The sequence below is a fragment of the Atractosteus spatula genome, chromosome 9 (assembly GCF_055471065.1).
Source record: "Atractosteus spatula isolate fAtrSpa1 chromosome 9, fAtrSpa1.hap1, whole genome shotgun sequence".
Classification (NCBI taxonomy): domain Eukaryota; kingdom Metazoa; phylum Chordata; class Actinopteri; order Semionotiformes; family Lepisosteidae; genus Atractosteus; species Atractosteus spatula.
In genome coordinates, this window is record NC_142714.1 from 18,960,288 (window position 1) to 18,981,465 (window position 21,178).

The window sequence follows — 21,178 nt, forward strand, 5'->3', positions numbered from 1 at the left end:
GACCCGGAAATATATAGTCCCAGAGAGAGAGAAACACCGGAAGGATAGCAGAGAACCAGAAATGAGAGACAGGACAGAGAAGGAGCGCCCTCTGGTTGCAGAGGGCGTGACACATACATACTGTATTTACTATGGAACATGTAAAGGATTTGTATGTCTGATATTTATAGTGAGGCATTATTTTTAGAGGTTAAGTCTTCAATGGTCTAAAGAATCCCTGTGCTGTACATTGCAAAATATTCCCCATAAAAGTATGGCACAGTACTATCCTATTACTAACCTTGATCTAAACAGAGTGCACTTGCTGTTTTTTAAATACCGAAGTATCAGAAATAAATACAGAAGAAAACTATGAAAATACAAATCTCAGAACTCGACTTTTTTGGTACAAAAAAGACCTCGCCTTAAAACAAAAAAAGACACATGGATAGATGGTGATTGGGAACATTTTTGATTATGGCAGACTGCCATTATTTTCAATATGCAAAGCACTGTCATTCAGAGGCTTGCCTCTGCATGTCCATTAACATTTGTCTTCTACTCTTACTGAAATATCACTTGTTCCAATGGGGCAGGGTTTAACACTGTTTCCCGTAATTGAGCATGAGCTCTTCCAGGGCACAAGCCATTGCCTGGGGATGATAAGGTACAAATGTCTTTCTGTGGAATAATTTTGTTATGAGCTATTGATAGATGTCTTTCTGTGACAAGGACAAAGGCAGATACAACATTAAGAACTCGTAATAGTTCAAGAACTCCTGATTCATCAAGTGTTTAATGGATATTTTATTAGCTTCCAGTTTGGTTGTTCCTTGTTAAAAACATGGAATTGAATTCAAAATATTTTTAATTTACCAGATTATTCTGATATTCCTAAAAGGTAAAGTCCATACCAGTGTCTCAGAAATTCCTTGGGAAGGACTTATCCTCCATTCCATTTTTAAGTAGAGTAGAGAGTGGACGGAGATGGATGGGATCCCAGTCCATGGCAGGGAAGAAAGATGGTCCCCAGTTTTACTGCAGGTACTGGAGCTACTGGGGTAAAGTACGTTAAGCAAGAATGCAAGAATAAAATAGCAATGTATGCAGCAAGGAGTTGAGCCTACAACCTATCAGTCATTAGTCCAAAGGCTTCCCCTGATGCTTTAATGTATATAATAAGGTATAAATAAATCAACAATTGTAAGCCATACTGCAAGGTGTGAGTGCTTTATAGTGAACAAAATCATTTATTATCAATTATTCTGCATCATCTAAAAACAGAGTGGAGACATACAGTACGCAGTCTGAAAACTCAACAGTATTGAGCTTATGATAAGATGTAAAATAAGATGATTAGAAAGAAATAGACTCATGACTAGTATTTAAGGTTATTTTTTTTTTGTGTGTTGGCCCAGTAAATCGGAATGTTTTCATTATTATTCCAAGTTTTAACTTTGGGGATTGAGATGGCCAGCTGAGTACATTCGTTTTGTATGCAGTATCCATTCCTTTGTCCACTTGGATTTATGCTTTGTCCATTTTCAGTCAAAGTTGAGCTTCTTGGCAGGAGTTCATGATTTCCAATGGGCTACAGCACACGTAGATGCAAATCAACTTGAAAACATAATATACCCCTCACAGTAGTTCACAGTGGGCATTAATATGACCAAAAATGTCAATGTGCATTTAATTTGACCATAAGGCATCATTTCGCTTCTCATTAAAATTATGTATTGGCAGGTTTGAGTCACCCCTTTTTTGGTTTATCCTCTGTAGGTGTTTTTCTTTGCAACCCTTTTGTGAATGCCAAATTCATATAGGGGAATTCAAATGGCAGTTTTCAACACATTGTATTCTGAAGATGTTAGTGTGTATTGGAGATTTCCAATTGTTGCCTTTGAATTTATGATTACCTTGCAAACCACTTGTTTTACAGTCGAAATGGCAAGACATATTCTACCTGGGAGGGTACCAGTAGCCTTACTGTACATGTTGCAGTAATGGAGTCTCCATTGGGAAATGGTATATGCAGCTTTTTGTGGATAATTTCATAGTCATCTCTCAACTTGTGGAGGTCAATGACCCTTAGCCTGCAGTATTAGAAGAGCTCTCTGACCTTAACCATGAACTTTGTTATGTATTATCTCCTTATACCCTATAGGAAAACAAGAAATCTTCAGAGGTACTGTATCTACAATACTGTATATACTGTAGGAGGTTGCCATTGCAGTAACAGAAGAATGTTACTGAAGATTGGATTTTATTTAGTTAAAGGAATAGTTTGGGGTGTGAACAGATGTGATCATACTGTTTTCTAGAATTCAATTAATTATTTATGACAAGAACAACTTTGCTGCATGCAATACTATTATGATTAAAGTATAACTGATGGTATTTTTGGTATGATACATTATCCAATCCACAGGAGTTTTTTTCCTGTTCCTCTGGGGATATGAATAAATCTGGAGGGTATTGTATATATAGTTCAATAAGACAAATAGGGAGGTTTGATGTTTTTTTATCAGAAGCACAAAAAATCTATTTCAGTTTATCATGTATACAGTCCCATTATAAATACACTTGCTGAAGGTCATTGCAAAATCTTTTCTTCACTTTTTGTTTCTGTAGCCCACTCCATATATTTTTTTATAGAATCAGAAGCAGGATGTTTACTAAAATGAAAGATAAATTTGTACATTATTTAAGAGCAAAGAAAGGCCATTTTGAAAGACATTTAAAAACCAAGCAGAAGTAATGATGAATACTCCCTTTTGAAAAATGGCTATGTAAGAAAGAAGTAGGCAGAAGTAAAGAGAAGCACATATCAATAAACACCTAAAAATAAACAGAAGATAACTTTCACATTGTATCTGTGTTTTAGGCTTTTGCCATATGCTGTACCTTATGCGCAATCATTAGGTGCTACAGAAAACTGTTTACTTTCCTATGTTTTTGATGACTAAGCCTTCCTCTTAAACAAAATCTCCCACTTTCCAACCTCTGCTTCATTTTCTGACAGTTTAATCATTAGCTGAAGAGCATCTTATGGAGGCATGTTATTAACAACCCACCTGACCCTGATTTATTTATTGACTTGGAGAACCCTTCTTCTATATTCCTTCAATCAGCGTCGTGTAGTAATCCAGATCTTCAGAGGGGTAAGTTACTTTCAAATGTCATGCTTTTCTCTCTCTTATCCCACCAGTCTGGATCTGACAAGCTCAAATGCTTTAGTAATATCCTTAGGGTCTAAAGGCCAGGCTCAGGCTGTCAGGGTTGATTTTACATTAAAAACAAAAGCCTGATGCAAGGAGAAGAATCTGCTCTTCATAGTGCTGGCTAAGCAAGAATCTGGGAAGATGTTATTAATAATATCTGTTAATTTTTACCAGACAATCAATAATTTTGTTCTCTGAACTGAAACGGGTGAGACAAATTTGCATTTTATTCTCGTATTGTCATTTTATGGACTGAGAAAGGATAAAATAATTGGATTTGTGTGGATATAGTAGAGGGGAAGAACTCAGTTGCGTTTGAGATTTCAAAACCCCCATTGGAGTCCTAGCTACAGTAACAATTACTAGCCTCGCTTTGCTGTTGTTGACATCTTGAGCGAAACAATCCTTAGTGTTCAGGATAATGAAACACTACTTCAACTCTAATTAACCAACATTGTAAGAAAGGGTTTATTCCCAAGAAAGTCAGGATGAATATTTATTGATTATACTACAATTGTGGACAAGTAGAGATCCATTCTTTATGACATACTGTATAAAAAAATTAATACAGAACAATTGTGATGGATGTACTGTAAAACAGGAACAAATATACATTTATAGAAACTAAGGGAGCCATGAATTCAGTCAAAATTATTTCAAATGACTTCATTTACAAGTTAAACTATATGTAGCCATTTGTACTATTGCCTCTATGTTTAATTTACCATAACAATATTGACATTTAGAAGTGGTTTAGAACCTCCTTTATACATAATAATGCCACGTTTATATTATATCTTTATACACTAGCCATTACATACGTTATAGGAAACAAAATCTTAGAAATAGTAGACAAAATAACTGAAAATGCTAAACTGCCAAAATATAAATATAAGAAAGTTTAGAAAGCCATGAAGTTCATTTGTAGTAGCTTAATGATTCATCAATTCCATCAAACCATTTTTAAAAGATTCCATGGAGTCAAGCTCAACAACTTGGACTGGAAATTTGTTTCAGACTCCCACGAGCTTCTGTGTAAAGAAATCATCCTGTTTGGTTTCTGTCCTGAATTTTCCTAAACTTATTTTGCACTTGTATCGATGTATTTAATAGGATGCAGAGTTGCACCACACTGCTGCCCAAAATGTCATAATGTGATAGTCATAATGTCTATTGTTGCAAATGTACCCCTAAAAAATATCAACCCTGCTACAAAGCCTCAGAAACATACTAATGCTATCATGTTTCTTCTTTCATAGTGAGAAAGAACTATGCAGTATGGTTTGGTGTTTTGGGGTATGCAACCAAACAAGGCTGTTATATTGATAAGGTACAGTACATTTCAATGTGTGATCATTGGCTTGTGAGTTTCTGCCTTACTCTAAAATGACTTTGCATATAATTCTACATACTGTATATAGTGTACACATTTGCAGACATACCTTTTTTGGTCAATAATCTATTGGATGATGCCTTCTGTTTGTGTCTGACATCTGCCTTTCTTTACTACATACTTTTGTCCATGCATAACTTTGGGAGTTTTTAGTCTTTGGACACTCACATGCTACACAGTGCATATGCTATTGTAATAGTCCATTATGACTTGCTCCAATATATTTTTATTTAATCTCTGATCTCTGTTTTTAATCCCTTTAGAAACTGTTTAGAATCCTTTTGCAAACTTCGCAATTATTACTTTTTGATAAGTCCACATTAGCTGTAAATTTGTCGATGATGAAAATAACATCAATTGCAAACAGCATTGGAAACCAGAGTATTTGTTTCCATTTGCTGTCTGTAACAATCAGGTGTACCTTTATTATTGTGAAGAAATTTCAAACATTCTGTATATATTTTCTGCAAACATTTGATCAATGCATGTAAAACAGAAATTAGCACAATTTCAATAAATATTTAATAGATTTAATATCAGCTCATGATGTTAAAATGATTAACATATGACTGAAACCTTACATTTAATGGCAACTGTGCCTATAATACTCTTCATATTGAATTCTTAGTTTGGGTTTGTCTGTAGTTTGCAAGGTCCAGCTGTTAAAATAAGTTGGCACCTTAGTGGGAACAGCAGGCCATCAGATGAACTTGAAGGGACAGAAACAATGACAGGAGGTCTGCTCAGAGAATTGCTGCCTGAAACAATTTCACCTCAGTGAAAATTTCTGTCAGGGTCTATGTATTCCATTTATCAGACATATAAATCTTAAATTCAGTATGTAAATCAATGGATTCCAAGAGCTTTGTCCCCCAGAATGTTTGTCCCCAACAGACAATGGTTATGGTGAGCAACCTTATCTTGTTCAGTACATTGATGATAGCTTTTCATCTAAAATTACTTATCAGCTTTGGGAGGCAATTTAAACCTCTAGCCTATTATATTATGTATGAGCGTGTATGGGTGTATAGAATTAGTGTCTTTCTGTTTATAATTGTGTAAAACACTGGTCTTTATCTCTTTAGTGGTGAGTGCCTAATCAAACAAAATCCGGCATGTAATATTATTATTCCTGAGAACTATTGATTAATTGGAATGTCAAAAGGTGAAGAATAATTGATGTTGATGAGGACTGGGCACAACCCCTGACACATCCCTTCCAGCCTCCCCTTCCCAAGGAGACAAATGTTATGTGAAAACACCTCTCTGATCACCCCCAAAATATACCTCAGAAAATTAAAAAGATGTGAGGGGGGCTCTGCACCTCTCCTCTGGTCCTCTACTTGATGGACTCTCCTATTGGCCTCTGTCCTAGGTTTTATGTAGTATTATGTTTAAGGGAAATAATTGTCCTAAGCACAGGATACTCTGTTCAGTATTTCTAAAACAGAATTTTGGCATTTTCAGTGTTGAAAGATAAAACAATATCAAGTTTCAGGATCACCAAATTTGACTTTCTATATTTAGAAAGAAATATATATATATATAACTATATATATAGAAATATAGTTATATTATGTTTAGAGATACGGTAAGTGTAATGTTGTGACCATGAACAAAACAGCCTCACACATAGAATGAGAATTTTTCTGGAGGGGGGACTGGGCTTAGTTGGTTTAAGTATACTGTAGCAAATGTTAAGTCTATTAGTTGCTTTTTTATATAAGTAGTTGTGTAATATGCCATAAAGAGACACTGCATGACTGATAATCCTGTATGCAACACACTCAAAAGGATTACTTTCCTGACTATGCACTGTTTTGCTCAGATCTAGGGTGAGTTTTGGTATGCTGAGCACCATTGAAGCCTTTCGGTACTTGTAACATGTAGGAAAACACTGAGTGGAATAAGTGAGCAGAGATGAATGATTAAATTATGAGCTTAAATTTTTAGTTCTTCAGAGGGATGGGATTGTAAACATATTGACCTTTTAATACCTAACAATTTACTCAGTCTACTCAATAGATAATACTAATTAGTAGATATTCTGAGTTTTAGCAATTGCTTAACTCATTTATTTTATTTTTTGTTTAGTACTGTTATTTATAAGGAATAGTAAGATTTTTCAATGTAGAAATTTGTATATCATCATTAATAAATGGACACTAAAGATTAGATTTGGATTTGGTACATTTCCAGACATTGTGATTCCTAATTATTTTACTTTGCCTGCTGTAACATTTGTATTTATTTAGTATGTGCTAAAAAAATAGCAATATACACAATAGTACATTTTACCAAAATGATGATGGATGTTGACAAAAAACAAAATGACCATTATTTTGTTGGCATGTTGATGCTGACAGGTCAATTTAATTTGGACTCAAAATAAAAGCAGAGCTTTGTAAGAAGTCTGTATTTCCTTAAAAAAAAACAACAATAAAATGGGATCTTCTGTACTGTATGTAAACACTTCAAAGTCGGATATTCCATACAACATGATCGTTATGTGGAGTATTCTTTTGAAAGATCAATTATGGAAATACTTTGTGCTCAGTCAAAGTATTGCCCTGGGATGCAGTGAGAGATCAAAGTAAGGGCCCTCTCCCCGAGTCGATTTGGTCTCAGTTCTACTTCATAGAAGTTTCTTGCAGAGAAGCCTGTGGACGACAAACATCTGTTTTAATGTATGTCGCTAGGTAACCACTAGTCCCCAGGCAGAAAGCCACAGACATAGATCTGATTGTTTTCATATTTCACCCCAAAACAGACTTTGGAGGTGTTATATTTTCCAGTCCTGCTTTACATCATCTGTTTATTTTACGAAAGTGGGTACTTTCATAGCCAAGTATAGTCCTCAAGTTCAGCAATGTTTCATTAGAAATTAAGCTGTTTATTAAGGAACAATTTACCCTACTGTGATTATATACAAATTATTCATTTGTTTTCTTCTCCATCTGACAATGGCAATAATCATTGACAATAATAAATAATTGATAAATTGATAAAAGTTGTAAAAATGTTAATTGTGTAAAATAACTATCCCAGTAAAATGATATCATGATTTATTTAAAAAATTCAAAAGTAAACCTATAATAGCTTTAAAATGAGACAGCATGATCTGACATGTTTTTGAATATTAAAATAGGAAATATCTGTACCTCCTCATGTTTAACTGGAAAGTTCTAACTTAAAGATTATGTAAACTGTCATTAGATACTGGAATATAAAAAAACTGAAGCAAGTTTTCATTAAGTTTCACATTAAGTATATTTATTTTTTGACCTTCCATCTAAATGTTTTAGAAGAAACTAAATACTAAATCATTTGAAAAGAAGACAGCAAAAAAAAAAACATCAGTTTAAGAGCCTTAATTAGGTGCGCAAATATTTCATTGTCTTGTGGATATTTTTTTATGTATTTTGGAGTTTTCTTTCATGAACAAAACAGAAGCAAAGCAGAGCATGAAATGTGTATGGAATACAAAAAGGTCTTAAGTATTATATGTCTCAGAAAGCAGTTCATCCCTCTTAGCAGTTGTGGTGGAAAGTGGAACTCATTGGAGAAAAACAACAAATAATGAAAAAGGTTGTTATTCTCTCTTGGATGTGGCAGGTCATCCCTCCTCAAGCAATTCAGCAATGCCCCCAAAGATCTAAGGTTTAAATAACAGTAGTGGCGCTGTTGTTTTGGAGACTACTTTGCACAGAGAACAAAATGCACTGTGAATGTTATTGTACATTAGAAGATATTACACACAGTTGGTTTTGGAATGGCAAAGAGATATGGAGGGAAATGTCTCACAAAGCAAAATTAACTGCATCAAAGCGTATAAATATGTTTGTCATGGGAATAAAAGGAAAATGTACATGAGGGAGAATGAAGGTCTACAAATGGCACAGTTGGAGGCCAGAATTGAGATTAATGAACTGTTCCTGTGGGTAACTGGCCTTGTGGCAGGATACCAAGACAATGATGAAAGCAGGAGCAGCAGCAGAATGAAAATTACCTGGTTTGCTTCAGTCTCTCGAGGTATTGTCTAAGCCACATCTTTTTGTGTTAGAAAACTGTGGATTTTACATGTACATGGGACCCCAGGGGTTAACACAGTGAAGGAACAAAAAAAAGAAAAAAATTGAAAGCTGACACAAAACAGTCTGTCGAAAAGTACATTCCTCCTGTTTGTCGTAATTTGAAAACTCTTGTTGTGAATAAACTTCAAAGATAAGTTGATCGTGTTATACAGTTTTTCATTCAAATCCATTTAATATTCATTAACTTTGGGGTCATACTAATGAAGGTATTTTTAACACTGCATATACCAGAATGTACCCTAACATTTACATCATCTGTCCTGTTCTATAAGACCACTTCCAGGATCCTAGGTCTTACACATTGGTCCCCTCTCACAAAAGACTGTATGGTCTGATGGTCTTCCCTATTATTGCTGTACAATATATTCCCATATATTCAATCACACTATCCACTCCTCCATGTGCAGCCATCAGCTCATCTCACCTCCACAGCCTCTGCCATTGTCAGCAGCTCTGCCACTCAGCCAGGCCACTTCTCTGATGACTGCAGGTATCAGGTTCCTACTGCTTCAGAAGGCTGCTTCTCCTGTACTGGTAACCTTCAGTTCACCACACTCACAAACTCTTATCAACACCTCCATGGAGCCTGCAGAACTCAGCCTTTCTGTTGCTCTGTAAGGCTGCTATCACTGGGACTGTGATAGCAGCCTTACAGCATGAACTGAAAATATTCCATGAATTTTATTTCACTCTAAAGATTGAATAGATTTTGCATCACTTTAGACCTTTTTTACTTTGAGATTTTATTTTGCTCTTGAGCCACTATGATGCTACCTTTGTGATTATAACTTGTAGATCAATGTTTCCTAACCCTGGTCCCCTGTGTGTGCTTATTTTTGTTCCAACTAAACTGTTAATTACTGGTGCTTATTTATCCTTTTAATTGATCCTCTTGTTTGTTCAGAAAAATAAACCTCATTTGAAGTGTATTACTCCAGTTTCATGGTAAAGTACTTTACACAGTCTCTCCTCAACTTGTCAGTTCAAAGATTGCTCAATTATTTCTGTCTACACAACTTAATAGGTGATCAATTTATGTTGCACAGATAATCCCAATTCATCAGTTGCTCCCACAGCGATATTTGTTCAGCAGAGGACCAATTGGGTATGTTTCAGAAAACACAGCTTTTCACACATACAATTCAACCTTTTAAGAGCAAATGATAAAAATGTCTGAAATAGAAAATCAGACTCAGTTATGCTGTAATTCAGAATTAGGTTGAAATATAAACTAGAAGACACAATGTTCGAACAGGATCAGGATTGGGAAACACTGTTATGTACAGTAGGATTCTCTAGAAAATAGGGACATATCTATAGAATTCTTTACTGTAAGTTATAAGGGTCATGTCTGATGTATTTCTTTCAGTTTCAGTGCTTGTATCTATAACAGGACTGTCCAATCTTAAACAAGGAGAGTCCAAGGTGTGTAAGCTAATAGGTCTCTTTTAGACACAGTAAATGAAGTGTTAGAAGAGGCTGTAAAAGAGGCCCAGTTAAGAACTATTCATTGTCCATAGCTTCATACTTTCACATACCCATATATGCGGCATATACTGTATATGAAAGGATCAAGAGATTTATTATTGTTAGCTCAAGAGAACTATGACTATATATATTACAAAATTGCCTTAATGAAAACAGTTAGTTAATAGTCTGGATTAGTCCAGAGATCATAGAACAGTTTAAAATAAGTTGGCATTTGAACCTTAACAGTGTCACTTGGTGGCAAAGAAATGTCATTTTGTTTTTCATTCAAAACTAGAAAAAAATACCCATCTGTAGGAGACCCAAAGGAGTAATGTTAGATATGTGTACTTCTCTCAGGTTGTCACAATACTGTATAATACTAATAGAATTTATTTTTTTAAATTACAATGTACAGAATTGATAGAAACTGCATAAATAATTACACAAGTAAGTGTAGTTAGTGTGGTTAATTTTATTTGAGATTTTAATTATAAAAATATATTTTACATATATATAGCTCTAAAAACATATCATATTTAGAAACAAATAAATATGTAACAAACAGAGGCCACATTAAAATAAAAAGTTTTGAGCAGTCTTTTGAATGACTTTATTGTGTACTGTGAGATGCATTGTAGCTGATAAATCTGCATTATATTTAGGTCAATATATTGAAATTGCTAATATTGCAATTTGCCAGTGAGATACAGTATGCACTGCTCTAAACATTTTAATATCACGTTAATGATTGCTTGCAAAACAGTGATGTAAATAATGGCATCTAGATGAAGGCAGTCTGTAGGAACAAAGCAAATACTACAGTTGATGTACATTGTGGATTTCTGTGGATATTACATCACAGAATTCTTTAACATGTGTGGCACATTGGGAAATGTAGTTTTTTTCCACGTATTCAGCTCACACCCAATTAAAAACTACATACTATGAAGGAGACACTTTATGTTCCATTTTAACTACTGTTGACCCTTTAAATATAAAAGATTAAAATTAATATATGCCATTCGCAAAAACCAAAAGTATTGTAAATATTTGTCTTCTGTCTTTGTATCCCTTTGTCAGAGAAAGTATTCAAATTATAAAATAAAGTGTCAGGGGGCCCTGCAGGTCCTGCAGCATGATTGAAAGGCAGATTAGCACATCTGTGTGAAACACCACATAATAATTTTTGAAATTCAGGAAAAAAATGTCCTTGTTATTAGCTGCTACCCCAAACCAAATGAGATGCACTCCAATTGATCAGCAGCTGCCCAGCTCATGGAAGCATTTCACACTATTGTACATCACCATTTGTATTGGGGATGTATCAGATATTAAACTGAGAAGAACAGATTTCTAATTAAAATTTATATGATATCTACAATGTAATGTATTTCTTAGAATTACTTGGAACTAGATTTAAAAAGCCAAAACTATGATTTGGGGAACCGCACATAATATACTGTAGGTACAATGGCAGAACAAAATTAAATGTTTATTACAGAACACTGCAGTGAAGGCTTAAAAGGTTTACACATGGGGACATAGAGGCATCTCCCAGATGGGAGTAGAGCACTGTAAATCCTTAGTGGAGGGGGTGTGATTTGCATAAATAAATTTGCATCTTATCTTCATAAACTTTACTCATTTATTACAATTAATGGTACTGATCTTACCAAACCGACAAGTAAAGAAATATTCTAAAACAAATTAAAATAGTTTTGTCTATTTTGTTTCTGAAGAAAACTAGTTTGTTTGCCTTTTTTTTAAAATGGTGTGCCAACCTTTGTTCCTGCTGACCATTGACTAAAAACAACAATGGGTTGATTTACATGATAAAGACACTCCTCATGCAATTTAAAGGCTTTCTACCAACTGCTTGCTATGTTTTGCAATCTTCTCGAACTGCTGGGTGATTCTACAGTTGAAGTAAATTTTGTAACCTGTTAAAAGTCAGAAATAGTACACAATATTTATATTTATGTTTTTAATTATAACATGGTTTCAAATACAGATAAAGTACTTGGTGTGTCTTAATAGGGAAACAATTGTGCTTATTTATCATGAATGAAAACGAGATTTGTCACCTCTGTTACAGACATACTGTATAGCACATAATTTACAAACGTGTTTCGATCACTAAGAAACAATTCATGGACTTCATAAGTCCTTTAACTCATTTTTATTTTAAGCTAGTTTTTATGTTAAGAGGAACATTGTTGTTTGTGATTTCATATTTAATCGATGTTTAATCTATTATTATATTATCTATTAGATAATATTCTCCCTTTTCATGTAAAACAATCCAAATAAAATAGGTGTAATTAAAATACTATTTTAGACAAAGACATGAGAGTAACGTAGTTGGCAGCAGTAATAATTTATTTCACATTAATTAATATCATTGAAAAATATGAAAAACTTTTGAGGAAAAGTAAAATTTCATATTTGAAGGGATATGTAATTGATAAGTTAATCAATCAGAAAAGGAACAGATTCCCTAACATGTGGCTTTGCAGAAAGCAGAGAAGAAAAAGACTGATTTGGAAAAACTGCCTACAAAATTGGTTTTTTATTCTTTGGGTCCTGCAGGTCCTGCCTAGCCTTGTTGCTTTATAAAATAGATAACTAATGTTCAATTAATCATAATTTATATTGTTTTTAATTGAACCACAAGTGTTCATGTGAAATGAAATGAGCTAAAGAATTCGATGTAGAAAATATTATGAAGAAGGTGGAATACTGTTTAATATTTTTAATATATTCAGCTGCCACTATCTGCAATGTAAGTATATTTTTATGAACAAACTAGTATAGTTAATGACATTCAGAAACTTTACTATTGTGTTATTTTCAGCTACCAAACTTTTCTATTCAAACTCCGTGCTGAAAGGTAAAGAAAAGAAACACAATGTTTCCACCATGGAGCCTTCTTCAGATGTGAGAGAGAGGGGGAAGGTACAGATGCAGCCATTCAAAACAAGCGGGCGATACCACGTTATGACGCGGTGCGCTTGTCGCGGTATAACTAATGTTACCGTATAATACCGTATTAATACCGATATTCTCGCATAATACCGCATGGTACTGCAAGTAAAATAATAGTATCCGGAAATTCCACAAGTTGGAGCTAATAAAGCTCAACCTCTCATGTTTGAGCTGTCGCCATCAAAGTCTTTACCGAAGATATTACTAATAGTATTAATAATGAATGACCTTGGACAAGCTGTAAACTTAAAGTATTGCCCTGGTCCACATTCTTTGTAACCGTCTTTGTAAATGAAAAGACTTTATTTTTTCATTAACAAAAAGTAACACCACAGCTTTTTGTTGATCCAATCATGCATTTGTTTCCAATCATGCAAAGTACAGTAATTTTTGAGAATCTCCGATTCACCATGCCTTTCACATGCTCATAAAAGATATTGATTTAGAAACATAAACATATTACTGTATGCAAACTGTCTGTATACAGTATGTACTGTATATGTATATTTAATGTCTTTACTGTGCACGTTTTAGTATTGAATATTTATATGGAATTTTACCACTGAAGGGAAATTTTAGTAGCATAAAAAGAATAGGAGCATAACGCGTGTGAAGGTCATAAACAATATTAATTTTGGAACATAAACATACAGTATTATGTAAACTGTATATGGCTGGTCTTGGTACTTTAAAGAAAAAATACACACCAGTATTTCATTTCTCCCTAAACATTTTAAGTATCAAAGTCTTTAACTAACATGTGAAATAACATGTGTATAAAAATTGGTAGTTTTAAGCTTTTCTGCGAATAAGCTCGATACCGGAGTAAACAAGCATACTTTTAGAATTTGATTAATAGGGAATATAATATGGAATTGCGTATCTAAAGAAATTAATAACGATATAACTATATTCATGTACTGCAACACAAACAATAGTATACACTGTACAATGTCTATTGATACTATATGTGTAGGGCTGTTTCACCACTCATCATGTGAGTGGTGCGATGGTCTAAATGCCCAACTTCTAAGCGAGAGGTTGGCTGTTCAAATCCAGCTAGAGCCATGAATTTTCTCTTAACAAACATTTATTTGAAAAAATAAAATAGCAATATTATGGACAATTAATTGACTTTTTATATTTCTAAATATCACAACATGTTCGAATCTAAGTCATTTTTTAATAACAACGAATAGTCACCATCTTTCCCTCTGACAACGGTTCCTGCTTCTGCTTCTGCTTCCTGCTTCTGTCGTGTGGGGATTCCTTTAGATCTCCCTTCAGATTTAAAAGGTTATTAATAATATCTTCGGTGTCGCATCTTCCAAGTTTAGCTGATCTTTTGCTGCCTACGCATGCTTACACAGCTCCCTGGGTAAACTATAATACTTGACTGAGAAAGCTTTAGAGAACTTAACATTTTTATTATCAACAAATTGTAAATACAATGTTTACATTGGCGTTATTAATTTTTCACTTGAGTGTATGGAGGAGTGTCAGCTGTCAATGAGAGCAGACCCCCCCTCTTAGGCTGCGCAAATGATTTTTTAATTTTTAATAAAGAAATGGAGGCTGTATGCGTTACAATATAAACATTTACTGTCAAACTTTAAATCAACAATTGATTTAAAGACGATCTGTCAAAGTGCAATGAAATACAATATTGTTGTTGTTTTTATCCTGTAAAGCGCTTTGAGAAGCCACCTTTAAAGGCGCTTTATAAAGGCACTATATAAAGGCTCTGATTCTTATGGAATGTGTTTTCTTTCTTCTTTTTTTCAGCATGGAATAAACCTATTACTTGACTCTTATGGAAGCCCGGTTCCGCCAGGGATTAAAAAAAAAAACACACGCTCTCGTGTTTCAAGCACTACGTCTCTTCCCATAATAGTTTATGCTAACACCTAACTTTCTGAACACATGGCGTGTGATAGATTAGTCAATCCATTTTTATTAATTTCTTTCTTATCACTTGTATATATACAGAGGTGTTTGAAGAATGCATAATACTAACATTGATAGATTAAAAAATCATTCTTAGTAGCAATTATTTACCTGCATAAACTTGAGTGTGTCTCTTTTGATGAGTTTCAATGGGAAATAGGTTCAATTCGTCTTCCCTGACACAAAACACTCACATTCATGCGAAGACAGAGCCATTTCCTCTTGTGAAGATTCCCTGTGTGAACAAAATCTGAACAGTGCTGATTTTAAGTACAGCTAAAAGTAGTTTTTTTTTTCTGAGGCCGTACTAAATGTGTCTGAAAATGCTTCTAACAACGCAAAGGAATACATTTTATTTAATGCCAATTAGCATTAACTTTCAGAACAAATGCAGATCTAAATACTCACCTATTTCATGTTATACTTCTCAGCCCGTGAGTGCTAGAAATGATTTTTAGCTACAACATTTTGTGCACTGCCAACATGTCTTCAGAGAATAGTTTTGGGTTTCTGGCACATACTAACTTGATTGTGTCTGAACATATCCCAGAGCACCTAAAACTGTGAATCAGTGAAATGGTGATGATGAAAATCTTTCAGGCACAAAAAAACTTAATTGCACATTCTTTAATTCATTTTTTTTATGGAGCCACATCTTAAATCTTGTCAGTCAGCTCTTTTTTCTCTATTTGAATTGTGGTAATTCAAATAACTTAGGATAACAAGTGGTCTCAAAGTCACTGAGCTCACAGAGCTTCAAGAACAGATGACAACTTAGTCCTTCCTTAGTCTTCCTAAAATTGTTAAGTGGGGTGGGGGGCATTCGGGAATGTGAGTTATGTGAGTTAGATTATGAATGAATAAAAGCATTTTATTAAAAACACGTTTGCGTTTGTTTGTTTTCAGACAATGAAGAACTCAACAAAAAACATAAACTGTTAATCAAAGTTTGTGTTTTGTGGTCAAAGGTCCTGATCAGGCGTAAATTCCATTGAAAAATATATTATACAATATATAAAATGCATTGACAAAATGTAAAAATATTCTCTTTGTGTCAATACCACATTGTTTTATTTGCTTTAAAGGAGTACTTGAATCAGGAGCAAGTGTTCAAGTAGTTCTGATTATACAGTAAAAGCTTTTTTTCATAATGAGCACTCAAGGAAATCAAGGTAAAGCATGAAAGTATCTTTTTTTCTCTTCTTATCCTTCACTGCGTCTATGTTCCCAGTAATTTAATTTAATATAATATAATATAATATAATATAATATACACTATTTATTAGTATTTGTTTTAATTCAATACAGCAAAAGGTGTCAGTAACTATTAGGCTGTGGCTGCTAAAGTTCCAATAATACAGTATAAAATGTTATCTAAATAATTTTGCCTAAAATCTTTTATATTATTTTACAATATATAAAGAGTTCAGAAAATGGATGGATGGATTTATTATTGCAATTATTGCCTGATGAGTTCCTAGTCTTCCACAAAAAACACACTTGCAAAACTATGGTTATTACATGCACATTTTTACAAAACATGGGTCATGCATATATATGTATACAGGTTATAATGGCTTATTATTTCCCTTACTGTACCTAATGTAACATGTTAATCTGAAATATAAAGGTGGTCATCTCTTTCACAGAGATAAAACTGCTACATTTAGAGAGATCTTCCTCTCAATTTGACAGCTCTTAGTGATTTTCTGGAACAGTTGTTTGCTCAACACAGCAGATTGATGTAAACTTGCTGTTACCAAGGCGTCTGAGCCTGCCAGGAGCAGAGACTGGGCAAAGAGACAGGACCAGGAGATTCAAATTCCCAAAGGTCTCCCCAGATGGCTGTTATGCTGAAATTTATAAATATTTCAAAGTCAATCCACAAAGCTACAGTTTCAATCAGTCTGTGTGCTTTTTGTTTCAGGTCATTCAAATATGACTTCTCCAGTAAGATCCTTTGATCTAAAAGACATTTTTGCAAAAACTATAATGCTTTTGTTTGGGATGATACTGCATAGTCAATATCAAGGTATTTTACAAAAGCTTTGCATTAAAACAATTATGCACCCTCTCTCTTTGCTCTCCAAATACATTCTGTCTGTTAGTGATTTTCCCCACAGAGGAGAGCTGATTGAATGAATATGTCATCAAGGCAATTAATGCCTGCTTGCTTTTTCTTCCAAGCAAGAGCTTCTGTCTGCAATGTAGACTGAAGCTCCTTTGGAAGAAAGTGTACTGTTCCGACTTTCAAGCAAAATAAAGAGTAACTGCAAACTCTTGCCTTATCGTTTGTAAAGTTTTGCATTTTTCTTACACTAAAATTCCCTCCTCACTAAAAGTCAGTTAATGGTATGATATTCATCCATCCATTAACAAACCTGCTTAACTGTTTCAGGGAAACAGTGCGAGCAGTGGACAGAAGGCAGGGAATGCAGGATAATACACAGTAAAAAATAAAAAGCCTTATGATTGCAGGTATTGGAAAATATCTACAGAAAAAAAGAATATACAGTAATGCCCTTCATCAAAATCAGTGACTGATATGGAGATATGATGTTGTAATTATCATCTTCCTCACTGTATCATTTTTGCTGAAATTTGGAAATATGAATTTCAGCATTGTGTGTTTGACCAATATATATGAGAAAATCTGTCCGAAATGTATGATGGAGTGGTCACACTACAGTCCTTCAAACTGTTTTACAATTTATATTCACTTTGCTATAATCTGCAATAGCAATGCAAACAACACGTGCTGTTCAAAATACTGTCATGGTTCAGGAAAAAGAAACAGATTAATCGATCCATTTTTATTAATTTCTTTCTTATCACTTGTAAATATACAAAGGTGTTTGAAGAATGCATAATACTAATTTTAAAAAGTTTAACAGTGACATCACAGTTCATTCTTACTATATACTCAAACTGCAAAAGGAAAATGTCAGATATTTACATGACTTGTCACGGTAAATAGTAAATTTAATTTTTGAAAAGCTTGAGGCTACAAGATGCACTTTAACCTCTCTTCATCAATTATGATTTTTTTAAAGCCTTAGGGTACAACTAATGTTTAAAACAGAAACAAAATTAAATTACTAAAGACTTTTAAGTTATTTAAATTTTTATAAAGAGTCTTTAAGTCCATAAGTGGTTCAAGAAATGCAATATAATTAACAGCAATAAACATGGGTTAGCCATAAAGCATTGTCCATTCACATAGTGAAGGCACAAGGGAATATGTTTAACCTTGTAGCAAGACTTTTGAAGAATAGTTTAAAAAATATTTACAATAATTTAAAACATTACCAGCATTGCTATTTACCATGAGATTGATGTTATAAACATGGCTTATAACATGGCAGAGTCTTCTGCTAATTACACAACTGACAAAAACAATATATATGTTTCTGTCCTGAACTATTCTGAATGTAGGTGTCTAGAATGTTTTTCTATTCATAATTGTTATTGTTTGAACATGTATTACTTTATTTTATCAGAATATAATGAGGGACTGTACTGTACTGTACATCCTTCTTTTAATGATGTTCTTAATAATAGCTAGGTTTAACCGTTAATATTCAATATTCATAAGATATTACTAAAAATATTTTTTGTCCACATCTGGTTATTGCAGTTGTGTGCTTAGTTGGTGTTGTATTAGACTGAGTTGTTTCACTGTAGCCATTTACTTTACAAAGGTATTTTAATGTTTTTTAAATTTTACATGTGTAAAGTGGTACACGACCTTGGAATGTAGCTAAGTTACAAATGAGCAACTATTTACTGTATACCAGTAAAATTAATACCTAGTAGTATCCTAATACCACATTAGATTCATAAATACCTGATAGACCTTTGCTATGAAAGTGCTGCCAAAAGGTTTCTAGAGCAAGGTTTAACTGTAGTACCAGTCATTGTTTCCCTTTAGGTTAATCTGATTTACTACTTAATTGATTTAGCAGTTTTTTAAATACAATGGTGGTTTTATGTTTCCAGATGGAGGTTCTCTTTAGAAAAACTGTGCTCATAAATCAGAAATCCAGAACAATGCCGTAGGATCTTTGCTCTTTCATAATTACATTTGTGAACTTTAAACATGAATTAATAAATGTCACTTATTAGATTGAGCTTAAATAATGGAGCCCTTGCTTTGTCCTCTGTGGTCTTACAGTATCACAGGCAAGGAAGTTAAAATAATGTCAATGTCATCTACACGTGCTGCAATGATAAATGCATTACCTGTATCCTTATTAGAGCTGCATGGCTAGATTGTAACAAGGCTTTAGTTGCTAATAAAATACATTAATATGCAAGGCTTAGTAAAACTCCTGAGACAGAACAACCACAGATTGCCTGTAAATTTTAACAAACCACGCAAGAAATTATGACAGTGAAGGACTGCACTGTATTTATATTATGTTTTAAAGTGTTGTGGTACACCTGGGGATGGTGTGGTGTAGCTGTGTTTTTTTAATTTAAAAAAAGTGCTCCTTATTTGACAGTTATTTGACCCTAATACTGTGTGAGCTCTAGCTACACTTCTTAATTTACCCTCTCTATAAACTACTGGGCAGCCACGTGTCCCTTAGCAGCAGAGTGTTAGAGGGTGCTGAAAGCCTCCACTTCCTGGTTTTAACTGTCACATGACTTTCAATGTACAAGTGAGAATGGCAGGTAATTTCCCACTGATCTGGGCCACCTACATCTTCACCTACTGCCCTTTTAAAGTATAAATATGTATATATAGTTGGTGATTTTGTGATTTTTGTGATTCTTGTGATTTTTGTGAGCTCGCAGAAAAGACATTTCATTGCTAGCAACTACTGCTGCACGCTGTATTATTGTGCATTTGATAAATAGAACTTTGATTTGATTTGATTTGATGTTCTTTATGCCAAGTCTACTTTTCGAATTCAGGAAATTCTTGGAAAATGTCAATAATATAAGTCTCCTATCAGCCTGCCCTCTAAGCCTTATCTGTTTTTGTGTTGTTCAGGCTTATGGGTATAAGTCAATACTACGAGCTGAAAGTTGCTTTGTTTAGCTTAAATATGCATTAACGGAAGCTGTCCAACCCTTTCTTTTATAGAGGATGCTCCACAGGAAAGGCAACACAATGATGAGAAAATGATAATCAACAATGCTCCATTTTTATTTTTAAGGTAAATTCAGCCATGAATTTAATTCTCAAAAAGTAATCAATCACTTAATCTAGTCACATTCACATTATTATTGTTCTTTGCTGTTGTTTTCTCCCAGTATGGTTTTGGGTAAATAATGGTACAGCTGCAGGCAGTGCATTGATTGATGTGTTTCTTTGGAAATCTCAGATATTCAAAACTCTGATGCAATGGATTTGGGACCAGTCCATTCACAAAGATGATGATTGGCATCATCCACGTTGTCTCCAGGTGGAATTTGTTCAGGTCTATGGCAAGGTGTTTGTACTTCTGGGAAAAAATGGTGAATGACTCATTTGATTACTAGAAGGTAATTGATCAAAGCAACTCATCCGTCCTTCATTTGAAAGAAGCCAGGATGTCTCTTTTGTCAACATGGTTAAGTAGCTTGTTCCAGACTCCCAGATTCCTATCTGGAAAAAGTTCTTCCTGTTTTCAGTTCAAAACACACTTCCTTGTACATTCTACTTGTGTCTTTTGATTCTGAGTAAGTTGTTTGATCAATTACTTAAAAGGTCACGAATATTTGAGTCATGTCCATTTTTGTTTGAGACTTAAAATATTCCATTATTTAAGTTTATTAGAGTAGATCATTCCTTTAAACCTGGGACATTAACCGGTTGCTCTTATTTCGACTGATTCCAATGTAAAATTATCTTTTTTTATAATATGTTGACCAAACTTGATCACTGTATTCTAAACAAGAACTTAGTAGTACAATGTGCAATGCTAATAGAACATCAAGTGAACTAAATTCTACACTTGTAGCTATATATATCTAGACTTTCTTTTTATGAATTTATTAATTCTCCACATTGTCTAGGAGATGTAAATGACAGACCAACTTTAGCATATAGCTTCTTTAAGCTTAATAGTTTCTTCTTCCAAAACTAGCTTCTATCTGCA